We start from the raw sequence: 16,181 nt of genomic DNA on the forward strand, positions 1-16,181 counted from the left end.
TTGCTATTGTGTAGTTTGTGTCTACATTACGGAATAATTTTCCAAAGAATCAGTAAATTATTTGTACATTTTGTAGACACTTAATCTTTTTTTTCATTTAAATTTATAAATGAGGTCTTGGTTTTGCTCTTTGCTGCCAAATGATTAGTCTATACAAATAGAATTTTTATGTTCTTGGCAGAAATTACAGCTATATTCCTTTTCTATACGTATATATTCCTTTTCTAAACATTACTCCATATTTATGGAAGAAATAGTACTGGCTGCTTCCTTTACATTATGGAATTTGTCTGTTACTGGCACAAACGGTCTTTCCATATAACGTTTGGTGATTTCTTTTTAATGTTTATAATCCAGTTCTGTCAACTATCGAATTTATTCTCAGAAAGACTGATAGTATTAATCATGGCTTTCTACCCCGCGCTGTGTCCACTGGGAGGAGTAGGTAGATGGCTGGAGCAGCACGATCATTTGCATAATGTTCATTAGAATCTATCAAGATCTTTTTTCCTTGTATAAAATGTGGTTTACTAAATCAAGTAATTTACTAATTTGAGAGACATCATCTGTAAATTTGAGAAAGTTTCAAAAGTATGTGTATGGGAACTGCTGAGTCACCTCAGGTGATCAACCAGAGGTTCAAGCTGTGACTCAGCAGTTCCCATACAGCATGTTTTTAGGTTTTCTCGCAACCTGTCTACTGAAATCTGAAGATCATCTTGATTTTTTTGTAATGTATTCTTTCTAATACCATACCTGCTATTAGAAATATCAAAGAGGTCAAAATTTATCTGAAGTCATACCTCAATAGCTTTGTATTTAAATCAGCAAAATCTTGCCTGAAAAATACCTTTAGTCACATAAACCCAGCGACCGCTATGTGTGATGTATGAAGCTCAGCTGCATTTGATGGAGTTCATTCTGTCTAAGAGGTGATTGCTGGCCAAAGCCTCCATACTCCAAACACATATTCCTTGCTTTTCCTTGAAGTGGCTCTCATTTACGTCACTGGACTATTTGACTAAGCCTGCATACACTAACCTAAGGAAAAAATGGGAGGATAAGGGGACAGTGAGCAATTATAGGAGACCATTTTTTAAGTTTGCATTGAGGCTACGATGTTTGACATATATTCAGGTGTCAAAAGCTTTCGTTATTTGTGTTGCATCCCTACTAAAAATGTCCCGTTCTTTCACAACTGATCGTGTGAATTTAGACCAACTTAAATCTTCACTAAATTAGCTCTTTGATTACCTGTAGACATCATGTGGAGATTTTGTACCCTATGATATTGCATTTATATACAAAACTGAGCAAGATGGAAAATAAACTTAAAGCAACCGTAAGTTTTGTTCGGTTCTAATGCCAAGGCAAAATAAGGAAAACATTGATAAATCTCATCAATTCTTTTTTGAATACTTTTTCAAAATATGGACGAGACTTTCCTACTTCTCATATTCCAAATGCCATGAGTATCCGTAACCCAGCTGTGCTTGGTCTTGGCTGCCTGTCCTTGTTTCAGAGTAGTTTGGATTCTGGTTGTGTCTGACTTCTTCATGAGGGATCTGAAACAGAATCTAGCCCATAATTTGAAACCTTTGTTTTTTTTCTAACTTTGTAAATATGCAACTGACATTTTGTAGAAGCTCATCCATGTATCCTTAAATTTCTGATTCACGTCACATATTTACATATATAAAGACCTAAAATGCAATTTTCTTGAAGATGTTTTAACAGACTTTGCTTTCAATTAAATAAAATATCAAGTAGATGAATTGTTTATCTGTAGTATAGTTGAAGTCTGCATTTGGAAAGGTTTTCTGGGGAAAGACATTCTGGACTGTATTGAAAATAGGTAACAGTAAAATGTAAAGTACTTTTCTAAAAATAAAGTAGTATCATTAATTATGTAAAACAGCAGTTTCATTATAGCAGCTCACAGAGGCAATATGAAGCCACACATTCTGCTTAATGTGCATATATGTAATTAATGCAGCACAATATTGCCAGGTTCTTCATCTATGCTTATATTTATCTTTTGCACGTGACTGCAATGTATTATAAAAATTCCAGTTTTGCAGACAATTTTAATCTCTTTAAACTAACTTTCATACTTGTTTTCAAAATCCATCAGTGCTGCTACTGCTTAAAGTTAGGAAGAGAGGGAAATAAGAGGAACCACTATGCCTTTTAACACTCATCTTGATAGACTTAAGAAAAAATATTTTAAAAGGCATTGCATCAATCCCCATCGATCAGACCTTCAGCCATTTTAAATTAGCTTTTATTAAATAAAATGACGCATTTTTCTAAGTTTTCTAAGTCAGTTCTCAATTTCCGTAGCCTCTCACTTTTGAGAAAAACGGTACACTACAGAAGAAAAAAGTGACCGTGTCTGGAAAATGGACATTTCTTTTCCTTCTCTAGAGCAGGAAGTCCCTAAGGACTATTTGCTGTTTCTCAGAGGAGGGAAAACAAAAATCTTTTGGGAATGTATATGGGAATGCTTGAGATGTCTCTTTGGTATTAGCTTTTTACATGCTCCATTGAGCATGTCAGCCTCTCCAGACCTCCAGCTAAGATTTTTCTCTTATCTCATTTTCCTGTCAGCAGACAGAAGGTGAAAGTAACATCATAAATGAATACTAGCTGAAAGTGAGCTGTGATTTATTAGAAAAAAAAATAAAACTAAAACTGTGTAAATAAAATACGAAAGATTTAAATGCTAACTCTTAGAAAAGAAAGTACATTATATGCAGAGATGATTCTGTTAATGCCATTTCTGGACTAAGTTTATTAACTTAATCAGATGCAAGAGTATATCTTATATAGGGTAAGATGTTTATTAAGCATTTATATTTTCTATCAAAGGGAAAAAATTCAAACTTTCATTGGGAATAATTACTAGAATAAGAAATAAATATTACATTAATATAGCATGAAACTGAATGCATGAAGTGCCTCTATTGTCTGCACAAATATCGATAAAGAATTACTTTCACTACGAATTCTTGACTGAAAGTATTTTGTACCTAACAGTGAAGGGTATTACAGCATCATCATACTTTCTACTACATATTTTGAACTAACTACAACAGTCACAATTAAAATCGTGACCTGGAAAAAGAAAAATAGTAACTAGGGAAAGGGAACAGGCATTGAGATCTCAAGCTATCCCGACTGTAAACTTAGAATCATAGAATATCCTGAGTTGAAAGGGATGCATAAGGATCACTGAGCCCAACTTTTTTGAAGTTGAGCTCTCAGGACTCCACACCCTGGCCTTGCTTTGCACAAGTGATGTCTCACTGCTGCTCTCCCAGCTGTACATTTGTTTTCAGGTTTGTCGCTTGGAGGATGACATTATGTGCTTTGTACTACCAGTGAAGCATACATGTTCTATGGCACCTAGATAAGCATTTTGTACGAGACGTAAATAGAATCTCAAACATTGCAAATTCAAAAAATGCTGCTAATATGTATTCATCTTGACAAATCTTTAAATAATCTTTCTGTACAGATAAAGAAATAATTTTGAAGTGAAATTTAACAACAGTGTCTTCAGACCTAACCTCAACTGTTTGGTGATTAACCACTCTCGTTAAGAGTAACAGATTAAGGCAGTAATCTAAGATTCTGAATCACTGTTTTTCAAGATCACGGCTAAATGATATTTCTTTTAGAAATCAGGGAAGGAATTCATAAAGTTCCCATTAGTCTAAAAATAAAGAAGAAATAAATAAATAGTCTGAGTCATGAATGGCATTTTGCCGAAGTTCAGTAGCACTGAAGCCAGGAAGGCATGAAGCCAGTGATGCTTCTGCCATTCACTGAAATGAGTATAAATATTCCTTATTATGTGTAATAAGCCACAACAATTCAGGAACAAGATTCCTTATTTACTAACCACTTAAGAAATACTGCCAACCCATACTAAATTTTTAAGTACTGAGTTATAGCACTGAACTATAATTTCACAAATGGAATAGTCAAACTTTTGAGAGAAAACCATGCAAGTTTTCAGCTGCATGTTGTACTTGCATGGTGCTGTCAGTGAAATAAGACTTTCCAGACTGGTGTAAAGATGTGATTCTAGATTAGAAAATACACATTTGAGTAAACACAGGTGCTATCCCAGACCTAAAGTAATGCTTTCTTATTTTTGTATTTTTTTCCATTCCATCAAGCCACAGGCAGCAGAAAATACTTTCTGTACGGTATGCTGAAGAGAGTCCTTAGGATATATTTGTTTTATGAAAGGCAACAGCTATGTAGCTTCAAGTGTTTTAGAAGCTTTGTATCTGGTACAGAGTTTCCTTAATAAAAAACTACTTTTTCTCTCAATTTACAATATCAAGTGAAGCTTATTAAGAATTCCTCTTTCAACAAAACAGCTTATTTTACAGAAGAGCTCATGGTGTGATACAGCAGTTTTCTGAGGAAACATGAAACAAATTCCTCTTCTTCAAACTGTGCTACTGGGGAAGTGAAAGAGAGCTAGGCATTCACAGCTCATTCTCAGTGTTGCTTTCTAGGGAAGCAGTCATCTTGCATTCCACTTCCAACCAGGAGGAAGAATGATTCGGAGTTCAAGGATCAAACTAGTTAGGAAGCTATGGAATACAATGAGTCCCTTTTGTAAGCTATAAAACTGGGTGTCTCCTTTTCCAAACAGAACACCTTTCAGCATGAAAAATCATTAGATTTTTTTTTTAATTGCAGAGATAGAGGAAACTGAAAGCACTTTGAGAAGCTTTTAGACTTTGTGGTATTTTGAATGCCAAATAAAGTTTAAGGAGGTTTTAGAAGGTTTTCTGAAGAAGCTTTGATAATGCTAGTAAGAGAAAATCATTCATTTGAGCTGAAGACACGCCAGTTTTTGAATGTTCCAGACTTCAAGATCAGCTGCTAACTTCAGTTTTGAAGAACTCAGTTTCCCTACAAAGAATTCACAGACTGATTTTCCTGTACATTTCCAAAAAGAGAAAGCCTTTATCTCACATGGTTCCTTTTGTAAGCCATTATGCATCTCTGAGACAGGACAAAGAAACAAAAAAGTCTCCCTTTCCATTGCTTCTATTGCTAATATGCTACGTGGTCAGGGAATGGTACTGTATCTGAAAAGTTACTAAAATTTCATCCCAAGCCTGCAAATTCCTTGTTTGCCAGACCAGAGCTGTCAGAGAACTTCCCTGATGTTGCTGAGTTACTGGGTCAGGGAAGCAGGACTCCAGAACCAAAACGGACTTGACTGACTATAGTAGCACAGTTCTGCCTGAGGGGAAGCTCAGGTGCTCAGCTCTGCTTAGTTCAAAATCTGAACATTTTGGTATTTATTTGCCATTGTTGTTCTGTTAGCACAGTTAAGAGTCTTAAAAGCAAAAGCTTCTGAGGAATTCCATGCTTGAAAGATAAAACAGGAAGCTACTGTGTAAAGAGTGGTCAAACACAAATATTTGGAAAAAAGATCAGTGCTTATAGGCAGTATATTGCAGAAGCAAAATGTAGTGGGTGACACACACACACAAAAAATTTAAATGATGTAATCCCAATAAAAAGAAATTTATTTTTGCCTCAATAGCTGGGTTTATCTATCTGAAAGTAAGCAGTTTCATTTATTGGAACAGAACCAAGAAGAAAACTTCTTCTTTGTCCCTGGTGCCCTGCAGAGTGCTCAATTAGTGATGAAAAGTCACCTCTTGAGCAGAGTTCCAGTCAGTGCTCTTGAAAGCCTAGAGCCAGACAGCAGCCTCTTGGAGCCTTTCAATGAAGACCAGAAACAGGAGCCAGATCCTAGCTAAACAAACAGCTCTATTGCTATTGATTATAACTAAAGGGGAGCAGCTCTCACCAAAAATGGTGAGAACCGGAGTATGCACTTTAGGATGGATGGGTATTACATGAGAGGAAGCTCTCTGTCTACAATAGCCCACTGAAGAGAGAGACTTTTAATGGTACTTTCAGGAGATTTTCTTGGATCAAGACTGCTCTGAGGACGACTAACCAGATATAACAGTGGAAAAAGTACAAGACCATTAATGCTACATGCAGCCTCTTAACCAGAGGAGTACACGTGTAGGTGTAGGAGTTGAAAATAAATTTAACAGTGAGGACAGAACAATCCAGATTTTAAAATCCTCAATGACAAGAGTCATAATGAAAAGGGAATTGAGACTGGACAGTCAGGAAGATGAATTGCTTTAAAGAGACAAAAGGGAAGAAAAAAAAAGAAAAAAGGATTCAGATCTGCATAAGTGCAAAATGTTTTGTGTCAAGGATTTGTGAAAGGCAACTAGGAATTCATAAAGACAGTGAGTTACAAAAGAGAGCTGGAAAGTGGAATTGTCTAATTGACTCCAAACAACATGGTGAAGTTGGAGGGAAACCCACTGGGGAAAATGAAGAACTTGACTGGATTAGCCTCTTGGGAAGCATTACTCCCACAGTGGTTTCAGAGGGCCAAGAAAATGGAAATGTGCATTTCCTCGTCATTAAAATCATCACTGTTGCATTCCTGCTGGTATCCTTACTAGTTAGTCTATGTGAAAGAAAGCCTTAGAGACTGTGTTTGATTTGCTGTTTTATTCCATTAGTAACTTTAAGTTGTTTAAAAAATAAGAATATTTTGCCTTTTAAGACAAATATTTAGATACATAAGATGAAATCTCAGTTTCACTAATAAATCAGTGGGAACTTTTCTACATGCCTGGGATTTTGTATGCTGTCATCAGAGCCTTCTTAAAATAATCAAGTTTACCCTAACGAAGATGTCAAGACACGGATAAGTTTCCTCTGCAAGTAAATCAAATAAACGTGAAAGTGTCAGGAAAAAAATATAAGGATATTACTAAACTATATTTAAACATTCTCCTGTTGCTGGTAAACTGTAGTTTAACTGTTTGTCCTATTCTCTGCTGTCAGAGTCCTTGTTTGTATTTGGTAAGTCTTCAGCAGGGGTCAGACTGTTTATACTTGTTTCAGTTTATAGCTCTCCTAAGGGTTAGGTTATTAGTGTTGAGGTTTACCCTCTCATTACTTGGACTCCATTTCATCACGTCAGGGTACTTTTCACAAAACATTCCCATTAAGGCTCCAGTAACAGTCACATGAAGTTGGTTGACTTTCTTGTTGATTTTGTGTTGCGTTGCTGTTGTTTTTATTACTGTTACTTCACAGGTAATCATTATACGAGACAGAAAATGTGGCATCAGGATGGAAGTTTGACATAAGTAAAGAACACATAAGTAAAGAACTGTTAAGGAACAGTTAATATGAGGTCAAAGTTTGAACCTCCTCCTAGGAGACTTAGACGTTTTTTAAATTAAAAAAAAAAAAATATCATTTCCTTAAAACGATAAAAAAAATCTAAGATTGTGTTTGTTTTAACTCACTCACTTAAGCTGTCTTTTTCCTACTGGATCAATTTATTTAAAGTTGTATTTAAAAAAATGTAGGTTGGTGTTGCCCTTGAATAGCTGGATTACCCTCTTTATAACCAGTTTGGGTTTCTTTTTTCTGAAAAAAAGCAAAACTATGGAATTTTTTTTCCGTAAGTGTTCAGCGGGGAATTTTATTGAATATTAATTGTTTGAAATGGATAGGCTCTCTGTTAATGCAACAGGAAGGTATGGTAGCACCTCTACCATTGTTACATGTATTTCACATATAATCTGGAGTGTTTGTGACATACTGACTTCTGCGCAACTGTTGGTCAGTTGGTGGCTGGTGAAGTGTAAAAGTAGGCTACTGCTCATGAATGAGTGGCACATCCTCTTAAGAGAGCTGCCTTGTATTTCACATTGAAACTGCTGATTTGAACTATGATCATGCAAGTGTTTACATCTTGTGAATGGGAAATGGGGAGGAAAACTGTTTCAAAGAAAAACACACAACACAACATTGTTGTAGTTCGAAGGACCTGAGGGAAGTACACAAAGTATCTCAGTATGATCCATACAAGTTCTTCAGAGGAAGACAAAAAAAAAGATGCTTTTTAGGTGACAGCTAACAAAATTGAACCTCTCAGCTCACTCAAATGCCTCAGGATAAGACTACACATCAGGTCATGGGATGAAAGGCTTCCATCTGGTACACTGACGTCAGGTAGCACCTGTGGGGGCTGGGGAGCTGCTGGGGGTAAGGGCTGTGGTTACTGCCCAGGAAACACCCTTTCCACTCAGCTGGGTGTCTCCGCATTCCAACACCCTGACAGAATGGAACAAGGGGGATTTTTTCTTTCCAGGACCACACATGGCAGGTGCAGGCCTGAAAGCATAGCAGTGAAGCTGATCCATGAGATGAATTATTCCTTAATGCTTGCATTGTGAAAATGAACAGGTCTGAAGACTGTTGTTTGGATTAATTTTATTAAACTGTTCAGTCAGGTTATTATTTTTTCACTAGAGATTTAAAGAATTTCCTACTATTTTTAAGCAAGGACAGTTTTAATTTATCCAAAGATAAGAAGTTCAGTTTTTCTCTCTATCAAAAAGTCCTATTAGGTGGAGTGATAATTAAAGATCAAATATTTGCCTAGGCGTGTATCATGTGGTTTTGGCAATTTATTCAAAAAGCATAAAAAATATTGCCTCTGAAGTAGCTTGAATGACACCAGTTGTATCATTGATTATGCTGTCCCACAAAAGCATTCTCTCACACACTAGTTTTAACTATACTAAATTATTCCAGTCATCACATATGCTTTCAGGACACTTTTGAAATGCTACCAGTAGAACTGTAGAATCATAGAATCCTTAGAGTTGGAAGGGACCATTAAAGGTCATGTTGTCCACTGCAATGAGCAGGGACACCACAGCTAGATCGGGTTGCTCAGGGACTGATCCAGCCTTTCCTTGGAGTCCCTAGGGATGGGGCATCAACCACAGCTCTGGGCAACCTGTTCTAGTGCCTCACCACCCTCACTGTAAAAGCCTTTTTCCTTATATCCAACCGAAATCTGCCCTCTCTGTGCTTGAAGCCATTTCCCCTTGTTCTCTTGCCACACACCCTGCTAAAGAGTCTGTCCCTGTCTTTCTTGTAGCTCCCCTGTAGATACTGAAAGGCCTCTATCAGGTCACCTCACAGCCTTCTCCAGGCTGAACGGCCCCAGCTCTCTCAACCAGTCCTGGTAGGATAAGTGTTCCAGTATCTCAAACAGTTACATTAATAAAAAGCACTGCAAAGTGTAAAATAGAATGCCTTCTCAAGAATTTAACTTGCTAACATTGAGGTAGTTGTGATGTATCCAGCAAAGCTTTTTAATTTCCTCCTGTAATACTTAGATCATGCAGCAAGCTGTTCAACAGAACACTCTGTTAAGCTCTCAGCCACATTACTACAAAATATTACCACAAAAAGCTGATTTTAATCTGACCAGAATTGATGACAGAAAGTTGAAATGTTATTCCCCAGATGGTACCCTAGATAGGTGTTGTTGCTCAAGTCCTGAATGCAAATACAAAACTGAGAAAAGCACTGTTTTTGTGTGAAGTTAAAATGCTAGATGACTGGGGTTAACAGGAATCTCTGAAGACAACTGAACTGTAGAGAAAGTTGATGGCACCCAAGAACTGTGGAGTATTCACTCATTAAGAGATGGAAATGGTTCTCTCCTTACAGCTTCTGTGAATAACGTTATTCTGTGAAGGATGCTAGATTTCCATGTTTTTAGTAACAGGAGTTAATGGAGAGAAGGTTGTGTATGCCGTCAGTTTCTCATTTTTTACCAGCAAGACCTTCTTATGACCCCAATAGGCCTTTGGAAGATTATTAGAGAAAGTAATTAAGATTGGTATGGGCAGTATAAAAACAATATGAAAAGTTCCTGTAGCTCCCTTCTCTCTTTCCAGGCTAAGCCATAACGCGCTGGAAGTTGAAATGAGGACAGCCAGCCTCTTCATCACGCAAATAGCAGGATGCATTTCCTGAGCTTGTAACCAACATCTTAACTTTAGGGCTAACCTGTTGTGCTAACAGATGAAAACTAACATGGTTTTCAGTAATTATTTGGCCTGGAAAACTTAGTGAGCATTTTTTTTAAAAAGGTACTTAAGGATAGAACTGTATTTTTCTAGGCAACTTGAAAACCAACACTCTGAGTGTTTGCAGGTGTGGGATTTTTTTTTCCCCACAAAGTATGGATCTGGATTTTGTAACTTGAAGAATTCTTTAACATTTCCCCTAAGTTTCGAATAGACTTTAGATTCACAAAACAGTAGTTGAATTGTAGAGAAAAAAAAACACACGAGTCTTTTTCCTCTGCCCCATTTCCTAGAGATATATCTGCTAAAGGAAATGAAATGATCACAGAATTTCCAGTAGTAAAGTGCTCTTTCACGTTTTTGGTATGTGTGAGGTTATTTGGTATAATTTGTTCCACTGTGGAATGCGCCATATCTCTGAGGCATTTCTGAGTATTAAATTACAGTGCTATCCCTCTGTTTTTTTCCAGATACTTAATCCTGCAGAATTATCTGATCCTCCTATTATTTTTTCACCTGTAATTTATGTTTTGTTACTTTGAGAAATTCAAATACTAAAATGGCAGGTAAAAATGTGCGTGCTTATCCTAAAGCTTCTTGCTCGGTCCCACAGAAATTCCCTTTTTCCTGAAGGTTACACTGATATTTATAGTGCACTGACAAATTGTTTTCTCAGTGGTTTAGCTGTTATTACCAGTGAGAGAATTACTTGGGTGCGTTTCAACTTCCAATGTATTTTCTCAGTGTGATATCCTTGTTTCACATACTAGTACATGCACCATGTATTTTTTTCATTCAAGAGCAGTCTTTGTCCCATTTTCCCTGAGTGCTTAAGAAAATCTGCAGTTTTTCCTGGTATTTGTAAGACTCCCATCCATAAGCCTCTTATTACTAACTGGCTCCAGAACCCTTTTTCTCTGAAGTGCAACTTGCATCTTCTGTTTCATTCTGTCAGGATGTGGGAATGGGAGCACCAAACTTGAAGGAAAGGCCATCAGTCCTGATTCAATTGTCGCTCCTGAGCTCTTTTAACAAATGGGATGTGTAATGTTTACTGGTATATTTTGCATCATCTCTATAGCATGTTCCATGCTTCTACCATCCACTTATGTTCCTGGATTCTGAGGTTTATAAAATTTATTCCAAAGCTGCATGCCAGGATAAGAGCTGTGCAGCACGCTAGCTTTTGCAACTTCTTCAGCTGTACTGATAAATCTGCCTCTTTAAGGGGAATTTCTTTCCGCTTTTCCATTCCTCTTGCTTTTCTTCCAGGCTCAAAAGACAGACTGAACTTACTCTAGGGAGCTAATTAAGATAGTCTGAGTCATCTGACAAAATTCTGGGTTTGCTAAAATCCACAGAAGGATCAGAGAGTGGCACCTCTCTGCTGGAGACCCTCATCTAAGCTCGGAGAGCATATCTTCTAAATCAGCTGGCAGTGTTTTGCGTGTCTGTCCCTGTAATGGACATATTGGTGCAGAAAGACAAACTTACTCTGTCCTGCTCCTGCCTTTCACCCATTAACAATAGGTGCAACAGGAGTTTCTTACATTAAATTATATAAAAAGATAGGAAATAATTAGAGATTTACTGAGTTACCTTGGTTTACAGTCAAAAGTTTTATGAATTGAATAATGTATAATGTATAATTTTCAAAAACACAAGCGCTGTAGTGTGAAAATGAGAATAAAATGCAGTCACAGGAGGAACTGATATTCCCATTTTAAAAGTTAGAAATGGAAATAGTCAGCTGTGTCTTTTAGGCAAAATTCAGTTCTAGGCAATCCCTTTGTCACAGTTTACTTCTTCTGGTGAGGAAGAAATCAAGAAAAAAGTTATCAGTTGTTTCTCTCAGTAGACTTAGAGGGGGTGCGTATTACTGAATTAATTAATGATGAACAACAAAGAAGGAGCACTAATACGTTAACTGTCTGTAAAATAAATACCACTGTGGAATTCAATCTCTCAGCAGGAGGTTCTAAAACATTCTAGAGATTGTGCTGTTGAGTTTTGCAGTGTATTTATTGGTTAAGCCTGTCAACTCAGGCATCTCCAGGCTTATTTCCTGTATGTGCACTTGAAGGAGCAGAAAACAAAACCACACTTATTGTCAACAACTGATGAAGTCTTCCAATTTGCTATTTGGACCGGCCAAAGGTGATTAATTTGTGATCATACTGATAACAAACAGAGCACTTGAGAATCTACTTTGAATGCTAATAAGAGACTGGTTCAGTAAAACAAGCATCTGTCTACCATATTTTCTTCTAATCACATCTTGAACATGATGAGCTCTCAAGTTCCATTTTTTCTTGTAGAACTATACAAGAAAATCTCTGCTCCTTTTCATTGGTTCTGTACAGTCTCATACCTGTTTCACCAATTTGGTACTCATGGAATGACACAGAAACAGTCTTTACATCAGTTTTTAAACACGTGCAAGAATAATTTCAAATCCTTTCACAAGGATTTACCTACAGGAGATGCAGCAGCAGTAGACTGCAGTCAGATCATCTGAAGTAGCTCGGAAACTTCATCCGATAACTTGTACTATTCTCAAACTAAAACGGTATTTTCTTTTTCGGTCATGCCAGTATTCTTTTGCTTAGCAAATACATAGTTGATATACAGAAACAAGCACTTTTCACATGTAAGTAAAAACAGATGCATCACTTAAGAAAGGAATGCAGCCCTTGATTCAGTCAGAAACATCTCTTGCGTATTTCAAAATCCAGTGCTTTACATGTATTTGTCCTTATCTATTGCATGCAGATGTTTCTGGATGATGCATGTCAGAATATCTTTTTTATATTTGAGATATGCACTTCTGTATAAGTATTGCAATAATTATAACCATTCATTGGTACTTATTCATAAAATATTATACATATCTATTCCCATACATCTTAAAATGTCAGAATATGTTTTCCCTAGAGAAGAAATATGTTTCAAAATGACAGAGTTTCTAGCTTCCAGGGTAAGAAAAAGCAAAGATAAGTTCAGAATACGCAAAGAGACTGAATCTCTGTCAGCAAAGTATTCCCCTTCTAGGATGGTTCACGGTAAACTTCTAGTTTTATGTTTAATGTTGACTCCTGGCACAGATCTGAGTCTTCTAGTCTTTTGACTTGCTGATATACTAAAAAATAAATTACCTACATCCCATGTGCTATTATCAGTTTCATCATAAATTGTTTTCAACTGTTTCTAAAAGGAAAGAAAAGATATGACCCACTTCTTTTATGCTATTGCTTTGGACAGAGTCCAACATCCTCCTGATCTAGTTTATGTACTGAGAAGTAAATTCGAGTAAGCCTTAGGTTATTTCTGTGCCCTAATACCTGAAAAATCACAGTCCCTTCAGTAGAACTGTCATGTTCCAAATGATTAAACTGCCATTATTTTGGATAGAGATTTGTTTAATTGCGGACCTTATGGGAATCGCCCGTCTTCTGGGAATGTTTGAAAACCCAATGTTATATAAAGAAGTTCTCAAGGATGATGCCCAGTGTAAGTGACTACACTTAAAACTTTCAGCCTTGCACCTCATCTATGTCTGTATTTCAAACTCCTACCCCCTCAAATTGAAAATCTTACACTTGTAGTACATAAATTGATCCCCAAGTAGGAAAGGTCATAGAAGAAAGTTCATTTCAGGTATGTTATTGCACAGTTGATCTAGGGTTTTGCCCTTTGCTCTACAGCATCGCTTACTGGATTAGTGCTAAACACTGGATTAGGGGGAATAGTGGTTTGTCCTGGTATGTCATCTGAACCCTTAAGCATAATCTACTTTTGAAAAGACATTCCACTTATATGTGTGGTATGTACAGTGGTGGCATAAGGCATTAAAGCAGTATGGACAGAAAAAAAAGGAAGGGTTTTCATGAAGCAGCAGCCAATTTAACTGGTAGCAAAGGCAGAACAAAGTCTTCTGCTCTGTATGCAGGACTAGAGCAGGAAAGAACCTGGCCCTACATAACAAATTTTCTTCCCATTGTGTTTGTCCATTAACCAGATAAAGCGCACACTTCCCATGCTGTTCCATTCATACAGCCTACTGTTCATTCAGAAACATAATGTTTCCTTTAGTTGATGGATTAAAGGCAGGACGGGGGAGGGAGGAGTGTAAAAATGTTTTGGGATGTGCAGAACTTCAGGAACAGCTTTGAAAAGTTGATCCGCACTAAAAATGTGGCGTGTATTTTTCTTGACTTCAAAAGAAAACAGGTGGTGCTGCCTCTTCAGTGAGCAAAACTAACTTTTATTTTTGAAGTACAGCCTAGAGCAGCTTTCATGCAATTGCTAAGGCATTAATATCAGGTTATTTTAAAATTAATCTTATATTACATTTTTAACACATTAGAAAAGCTAGGTAAGCATATATTTTTTTACAAGCCTTGAAAAATCTGGTGTTACATTTTGGTAACTTGAAATATGAACCTGGGAATGTGTATTGGCGATCTTAAAAACAAAAGCACTAAGACATCAAGTGAACCCAGTAAGCAACTTTAAAGGTTATTGTTTGCTTTTTCATCTTCACTTGGCAGACCAGGTGTCACCAGCAAAGCAAATCTGAGGAAAGGCAACTTTTGTTGGAGTCTCTTTGTGAACAAAACAGATGACATAGAGAGCAGGTGTTAAAATAGTGAAAAAGGCAAACAGTGCTGATTTTACAGGATGTTTAGCTGTGGAACAGCTAGGAAAAAAAAAAATCAGTCTGTTGTACAGCATCTTACTTGGAAATCTGTGCTCCACTAAAAGAAATGCTTCTTTGCCTTGTAAAACAGAATCTCTCTTTTGATCCCCTAAAGAATTGGTTGGAGGCACTTATCCTATTCCTCTTGTAGCTGACTTCCCAGAGGGTGACAGGAAAAGCGCAGTTTTTACTAAATAAGGATGCTGGAATTTGCTGGCTGCTTTCTGTTTACCTGATGTCACTTATGATACTGTTTTCCTACTTAAGTGGCATTTAGCAGAGGAGCACCGTGTGTGATTTTGCTGTTTATGCTGGGAAGCTGCTTACCAGCTGGGTAGACGAGGCTGTGTTACTTTGTGTGGTTTTCATCTGCACTGCACATCTGGTAATGTCGGTCTAGCATTACAATAGCGAGTGTTGTAAATTAATAAGTAGGAAGATAAGTCCATATGTGGAGGGAAGTAAGTTTGCCTGTGACATTAAAGGAAAAATAAGGCTACTGACATTGCTAGCTTTCCCAAATTTATGGGTTTACGCATCCTGAGCCCATGAAGACAGACTTAGAGGCACACTTTGAGTGTGTGCGTTTTGGATTTAAGCTTTTGTGCTCATTTTCAGGTAGATGAACACAATGCACTTTCTGCTTTGAAGAGGCTTCTGCTTCTGAAACACACACACTCACTAGCAGGTTTCTTTGATTCTGCCATGCTAGTTCTGTAATGCTGTAACTAATGAGTTAAGGCAACCCCAATGCAAAACTATGTTATAATGATGTGATTTTAGAATGAAAAAGGGACTGCTTACTACAGAGAGTTCTGAATTCTCTCCATTTACTACATTTCTTTAATAAACTCGTAGGGCATCGTCCTGCAATTACTGTGTCAAATTCTCAGTTAAGTCCTTGGCGTGTTTACTGCTCGGCAGATGGGTATAAGCATGGAATTGCACATTTATGGTGCAATTAAACTGTACTGTCACTCTCTTCCAGGTGGCAGTGAGATACATTGAGCTGTCACGTCTAGAATCAAGTTCCTGTAGAAATGTGGCATGGTGGTGAGGTTTACTCTCCAGTCACATTAAGAATGGATGCAGTATAATGTTTTCCAGCTGTTTCAGGTATAATTTTACAAATGTTGCCATTTGGGCAACAAATCTTGTAGTTCCAATGGAGTGGCACTAAAGGAAGCTATGTGGCATCTGAAACACCTTGGGGCGAGTGTGTTTTTCCTTGAATATTTGCATGTCTGAGTGGAAATGTTACAGGATGTGAAGGATATCCGCCAGTGAACTTTCTTGCAATCCCATCACTTCAGCAGGCTAACCTCAAGGCAAGCCAGGCTGGATTCCTCACGTGGAGCTACACTTATCCCTGTGGCTTTACCTACTCTCTTTTCTGCCTACAAATTCTGAGATCACGTTTCAGTTTATTTTTTTTATCATGCCCCAGACAACGGCACGTTCTATATTGTTTAAACAGAGATAGAACAGCTCGTGCTGGTTAA

General features: G+C 37.3%; 2 protein-coding genes across 7 annotated transcripts in view; one reads left to right on the forward strand and one right to left on the reverse strand.

Moving 5' to 3' along the window:
• Positions 1-16,181, forward strand: part of MCPH1 (microcephalin 1) — a 122,785-nt gene that overhangs the window by 71,509 nt on the left and 35,095 nt on the right. The window lies entirely within an intron of this gene.
• Positions 1-16,181, reverse strand: part of ANGPT2 (angiopoietin 2) — a 43,436-nt gene that overhangs the window by 26,530 nt on the left and 725 nt on the right. The window lies entirely within an intron of this gene.

This window comes from Lagopus muta, chromosome 2 (assembly GCF_023343835.1).
Source record: "Lagopus muta isolate bLagMut1 chromosome 2, bLagMut1 primary, whole genome shotgun sequence".
NCBI classification, from domain to species: Eukaryota; Metazoa; Chordata; class Aves; order Galliformes; family Phasianidae; genus Lagopus; species Lagopus muta.